Below are 6,597 nucleotides of genomic sequence, written 5' to 3' on the forward strand. Positions count from 1 at the left end.
GATATTCCCCACCTGCTTACGGCTGAGACCCGGAGCAAAAGCTGCAGGCCTGCGCCGCGGGTCGGGGGTCGGGGGAGGCGAGGCGGGCAAGGGATGGGCGTTTGATCTGGAGTTCATCATAAGTAGAACCATCATTTACTGAGCGCTTGTTGTGTTCCAGACACAGTGCTAACGCCATTAATGCGTTCTCTCAGTGTCTCTGGTCTCAGCCTTGGCAGACCGTCCTCATTTGACCCGGCAGATGCAAACGGGTGAGGGGTAGAAGGCAAGTAAGAAGACGCTCTCAGGGCTGACCGGGGAAGGGGTCCACTGAGGTTAAAACACCCGTTTTTAGGAAGATGTTACTGAGTATCCGGCGCCTCGCTGAAGAGGTGGACTGTGTGTGTCACCCTAAGAACTTAAAGTTGTTTTTCTGGTTAAACATGCAGAGGGTGGAGATAGTGCAGTGGATTGTAAAATGTATCATTCATTCAACAAGTATTTTGTGTACCTGGGGAATACCAATCCCATTCTCAGGGAATTTATGGTCTAATTCTTGAAGTAGCAAATCAGCAATAACTATAAAAGCAGCTAAGCTTTATGAGCATACATAGGAAGCACTGTTTAAGTACTATTTAAGTCTTACCATAATCGTATGGAATAGGTAATATTATTCCCATTTCACAGCTAAGGAAACCAAGGCTGAAAGGTAGTGTAACATACAAGTTGCAAAACAGTAAAAGGAGAGCAAGCTTCTTTTAATTCCAGGTTTTAAGCTCTTAATCATTAAATCATAGTGATGATAATTCTTTAGGAAGAATAAAGTAAAATTACAAGTACAAGTTGCTAGAACCCATCCTGGAACCTAGAAAGGGTCCCTGAAGCTTAAGCTACGTTAACCTCTTGATAAATCCACTGGCAATACTGACACAAAAGCGCAACAGCTAAAGACAGTGAATGCAAGAGCTTCAAAAAGAGAGATTATTCCTGGTTGTTGGACTTAATAGAGAGACTGATCTTTGAGCCAGCTGGCCTGGAGAGGGCTACCAACTGTATTTCTTCAAACTGAGTGGCCTATAAAGTACCAGGATGGTAACTGTCATAACAGAACTATCATTCTTCTTATGTGTCCAGTTGTTAAAGAAGCAACTCTTTTAAAAACAAAGAAAAAAGAAGAGAGTGCCCAGATCCCAAGTCTACCAAGATTCAAGTACTAGTTTTATAAGTTCACAACTTTTACTATACATTTGTTTACATATGTTCATGTATGAATGATACACTTCAATAATTTTTTTTTTTAGAGATTCAGGTACTTCATTCTCTCCTGCATGCAGAAGGAGAAAGAGAGCAGGAAGAACCTGGGAAAAGGAAGATTGGTTCTTGACTTACAGCTGTTCAGAAGCAGCACCATGTTGAAAAGTGAAGAAAAATGATCCTAGAAATTAGAGGGGGCATTTTTCTTTCAAATAGGACAGGGCAGTCTCAAGGGTCAGCATAGTGAAGGGCATTTCTACCTGGCAGCCACGTCCCTTTTAATATCTTCAGATTCTTTGGCCATGACTTGTATCCCATTGTTCCAATCATGTATATTTTAAATATTTTTTTCTTAATGTTTTAAATACAAAACAAATCAATTGTCAGTATAACCAAGAATTAGATGCAAGTGTACAAAAAGAAAAGTGGCCTGCCACCCCTCCCCACATTCCACCCTCTATGAATTAACCACTGATGTGGGCGTGGTATGGGAAAGTAGCCTCCCAGTACCTTGCCAGGCAGGCTTCCCACAGATTATGGCACAGAGAGACTCAGATAAAATTAAGATCTTCAAATCACATGGTTTATTGAATCAGTTTAAAACACAGTAAGAAGGGGGAAAAGATGGGTAGGTTAACACTCTTAGGATAGGCAACAAATATGTGATATATTTTATGTAATATTTATAAACTTTGTCTCCCTCTCTCTACCTCATCAGCACTCCCCGCCGATGGTATGGTTAAGAGGACCAGAGTTTGAGTAAGAAGGCCTGGCAGATGGATAATTCCTGTGCCTGAGCCAACACATGATTACTCTGTTGAAAGACAAAGAAGCAAGCATGCCTAACTAGTTCTAGCTTGCCAGTTAGCCTGATGAGTAACTGGATTGTCGATGCACTTCTCGGGCACAGGACAAGTGGAGCCCACATGGGTGTAACCAATGGGCTTCGTGAATATTGAGTGCTCTGTAAATATTTAGTGAAGCAAAAGTATTGGGTGCCTACTTGGTCCTTCTGTCCTTTCTTTTCTATGTCTAGCTCAAATAAGCACTTCTTACTTTGTCTCAGACTACTTGCTTCTACCTTAAATTTACTTATCCTCTTTATAATGTTTGTTTCTCTTATTTCCTTTGGCAGGATTGAGTATTCTTAAATACTCAATAATGGGTAGTAATAATAATAATAACCAAATAATGGGTTGGCTTAAACAATGGGAATTTGTTAGCTTAAAGTTTGAGGCTGAGAAAATGTCCAAATCAAGGCGTCTTCAAGGTAATGCTTTCTTCCCAAAGTCCAGCTGCCAGCAATCCTTGACTCCTCTACCACATGGCAAAGCACATGGTAATGTCTCTTCCTATTTCATTGTTTTAAGCTTCTTGTTTCTGTGGCTTTCTCCCTCTCTCTCTCTCTCTTCATTTTATTTATAAAGGACTCCAGTAATTGGATTAAAACCCATTTTGAATGATGTGGATCACTGACACTATAACTGAAGTAGCCTCATCAAGAGATCCTATTTAAAATGGGTTTATACCCTCAGGAATACACTAGATTTAAATTATTAGGTTACATAAAATTAGTAGGTTACATAAATTATTAGGTCAAATCACCACAATAGCTAACACTTACATAGAATTCATGATTTCCTAGGCACTGTTCAAAGCACTTTCAATGTATTTACTCAGTTAATCCACACTACAGCCACATACAGGTAGGTACAATTTTTATCCCATTTTACAGATTAGGAAACTGGTGCACATAGAAGCAAAGTAACCTGACCAAGGGCAAACTGCTAGTAAGTGACAGAGTCTGCATTTGAATTGAGGTAGTCTGACTTCAGGGCCCTTCACTCTTAACCACTCCTTCCTCCTTGCTCATTCAAACACTTATAAACATGTAGATACGCATACAGAGATTACGCAGATGAGGTCATCCACTCTTCTTCCCTCACCTGTCAGCAACAATTAGATGCTGTTGACTGTCCCCTCCTTGGGATTCTCCATCTATGGGGCTTTCCCCTTCCTCTCTGGCCACTCTCATTGTATGTTCCATTTAGGTTTTAGTTTTCCTTAAGTTTTGTTCTAGGCCTTTTCTTCATCCACTCCCTTGGCTTCAGTGACAGAATATTTGAGGACGCCCTGAAATCCCTCTCTCTGAGCATCTTCTTTCCTGAGCACCAGATCCACATGACCAATTGAACAGTGAGATGTTTCAAAAGCACCTCAGATGCACCAAGTCCCTCACAACCCTTCATTATCTTCTTCCCCTCACCAACTCATTTTTTTTTTCTTTATTAGGGAAGTTCTGGGTTTACAGAACAATCATGCATAAAATCATGCATAGGGCTTACTGTTTGTGTAGTGTATTTCCATGGATTAAAAATTTTTTTCTGTTACCATATATATAAACTAACATTTTCCCTATTTTATTACTGTGGCTTTGTAATATGTTTTAAGAACAGGAACTGTGAGTCCTCCAACTTCATTCTTCATGCATTCATCACACAGTGATGAAGTTAAGATTGGAACCTCCTGTAAAATTGGAGAGTGTTCAAAGACATACCAGGGTCTGCAGAGTCTAGAAGAAATCTGTGTATAGCATTCTGGAGTACCTGTTTTCCATGAAGGAATGAAATACTGGAGCTGTTGTACAAGAAAAAACTTCTGGTTTTAAAACATTTTAGCCCAAGAGGACTGTTCCACAGGGTAACACAAGTGGACTGAAAAGGATGCTGGGGAAAACATTGTCCCAAGTAGTCATGACTGGTATCAAACTGGGATGAAGTCACCATTTCAAGACATGCTAAAAATTCCCTTCCAGGACCTAGTCGAAGACCACATTGCTAAATATGCACCTTATATTTGAAGGAGAGAAAGAATTTCATCAAAATATGAAATTATGGGGTATGATTGATGTAAAGCGATGTTATGTATCTATGAATGCAACCAAGATTGAGGTCACCATGAGAAAAGCTGAACCTGTATGTGGGCAAACTTTGAACTGCCTGCAACCAAAACAGCAGGAAAAACAAAAGGAAGCTATAACAGACAGATTGGAAAAAAAAAAACTACTGCCTATATCAGCATTCCTAATAATGTGTGACAAACTTAGCTTGCTGCTGTAATCTTTTGTTTTATTATTGTTGAATTCTGGCATTTCAGAGTCAAGAGGAGCTTTTTGAAAGCCAAAGTCATTTTATATTTTTGTGTCTTCAATCTTTCTTTGAGTTACATAAGATTAATTATTAATTTCTCTTCACTAATGGAACCATAGTTGTGTTCTGTACTTGAAGACGTTAGAAAACAGCTCATAAACAGAGTTGTAGTACTTCTTAATATACTATTTATGTTGAGCAGAGGAATCTTAAGGAACAATTTTTTCACATTTTTCTCTTAGCCCATAATTAGTAAAGCAAGATAGAATGTCAGATTATGATCAGCTTTTTCATGGATTTGTGTTCCTATGATACTTGAAGATCTTTAAGGAAGACATAAAGTTCTGCATTGTTTTTTCCACTTCAGATGGTTACTTTTTCTAGAAGGATTTGTTCTGAAGTAATGTAGCAGATAGTTAAAGAGAAATATATGCGTTGGTTGACAAGTTAAAATTCACTTACAATGAATTGAATTACATCTATTTCAATAACCTGTATTATTTGCCAAGCAGTATGATATAATCATATAGGTAGCATTATAAATAAGACTATAGAGATATCAACTTGGTTAAAATCATCATTTTGTAAGACTAAGCAATAATGTTAACTATCTCTTTCCTGATTATTTGAAGGTCCTTTGTGTAGTGTCCTAACTAAATTGTGCCCAATTTACAGCCTATACTCTCTTAAAGCTTTTAATTAGATATATATCAAAAGAAATTTCATCTGGCCTCATTGATGGAAAACTGTATCTGTAAAACTGTAGACTTTTTAAAAGGCTTGTGAAAATACATTAGGATATAAAAAAATGTAAATGCTTTGCTTTATGACAACTATCTCTTGTTAAATATAAAATAGCTTAAATCTTTTAAATCATTTTTTAGACTTTCATGAAGAGCTTGATAATTCTAGATGATACAATATGGATTATATATTGTACTTTATTTATTTATTGTACAAATAAATACCTAGATATTTAGGTATCACAGAATTAGATTGTGCTCATTTGGCCTATTAAAGAATCAGTTACTTTTTGAGGGAGTACAAAGATCAAGAAGAGAATTAAAATTAAAAAATATTATGAAGGCAAAACTTGCTAAGTTAGGTATGATTGACACTTACATAGATTAAAATGATTATTCTCCAAACCTCTACAGTGTTTTTCCTTTCTTGGAATTAATGAAATTCTCATAAAGAAAAACTTGTATATGTTTATTTAATGGATTAAAGAGTGTATCTCATTCAACTACCCTTAGCAAATAACTCTCAGATGTGTTTAGGTAAGTATAACTTGGTTTAGCTTTCTTAAAAATAAAGATACAAAAAACCTGGCAGGCAGCAACAGCTTACCGGGCATTTTGGACATCAAAGTCCCATGACAATACTTCTGGGAAGATGGTGGATCAGAAAGACACAGGACTCTGTCCTCTCATAGAAAAATAGCTAGAGGACAGGCAAAAATGGCCTGGAAAAAAAAAAGTTCTAGGGTGTAGGGCACCAGGGGAAGGTTGCACACCACCCAAAAGAGAAAGAGGCTCAGGAGAGGAACATCAATGTTAAGATCCTGAGTGGACTGCCCGCACCCCTCCCCACCCTACAAGCTGAAAGCTTTGACTTCTCTGGCCTTGGACCCGCAGCTACAGATAAAGGGGGCCTGTAGGGATCCACCTTCCTAGGAAACGGAAGATAGAGGGATGCAGCCTAAGGCTGATGAAGCTTTAACCCATGGATTTGGTCTGCTGTGTCCTGAGTCCTTCCAGGCTGGGTGGGGCCACACCATTGTTTGCTTTGGGAGCCAGCAAGGGATTAAAGGGTCCCAACCTTCTCAGTTTCCCTCTCTACTTTGACTGGTTGTTGAAGATGCAAAGAGGAGTGGAGTTATTTCCACTCAGGAAAAGAGGGGGCTGCCAGCAAAGATTGGAGAACAGCTTCTGAGAAAGTTTGAATTGTGAGCTCTGAATAGCCTTCAGGCAGGATCTTCTGTCACAGTGATCCAGTCTGTGCTGGAGCAAACAACACTTTGACCGAGCTTTGAACTGAGGGGCCTGCCAAAGAGCGCCATCTGCTGGCCCATCAAGGAAGTGCAAGTGAGGGAATTAAAAGTATGTAAGTAAGAGAGGCTTTTTCCAGCCTTTATAGCCTCCCTCCCCAAGGCCCTAGGAAGCTGGACCCATTACTGGGTCCAGGGCCCAGATTTGAGCAACTAACAGGGACA

The 6,597-nt window shown here is 39.0% G+C and overlaps 1 pseudogene; it reads left to right on the forward strand.

Moving 5' to 3' along the window:
- Window positions 1-3,636: 3,636 nt before the first annotated feature.
- LOC139439302 (cysteine and histidine-rich domain-containing protein 1 pseudogene) lies at window positions 3,637-4,412 on the forward strand (annotated as a pseudogene).
- The last annotated feature ends 2,185 nt before the right edge of the window (window positions 4,413-6,597 follow it).

Source organism: Dasypus novemcinctus, chromosome 7 (genome assembly GCF_030445035.2).
Source record: "Dasypus novemcinctus isolate mDasNov1 chromosome 7, mDasNov1.1.hap2, whole genome shotgun sequence".
Lineage (NCBI taxonomy): Eukaryota > Metazoa > Chordata > Mammalia > Cingulata > Dasypodidae > Dasypus > Dasypus novemcinctus.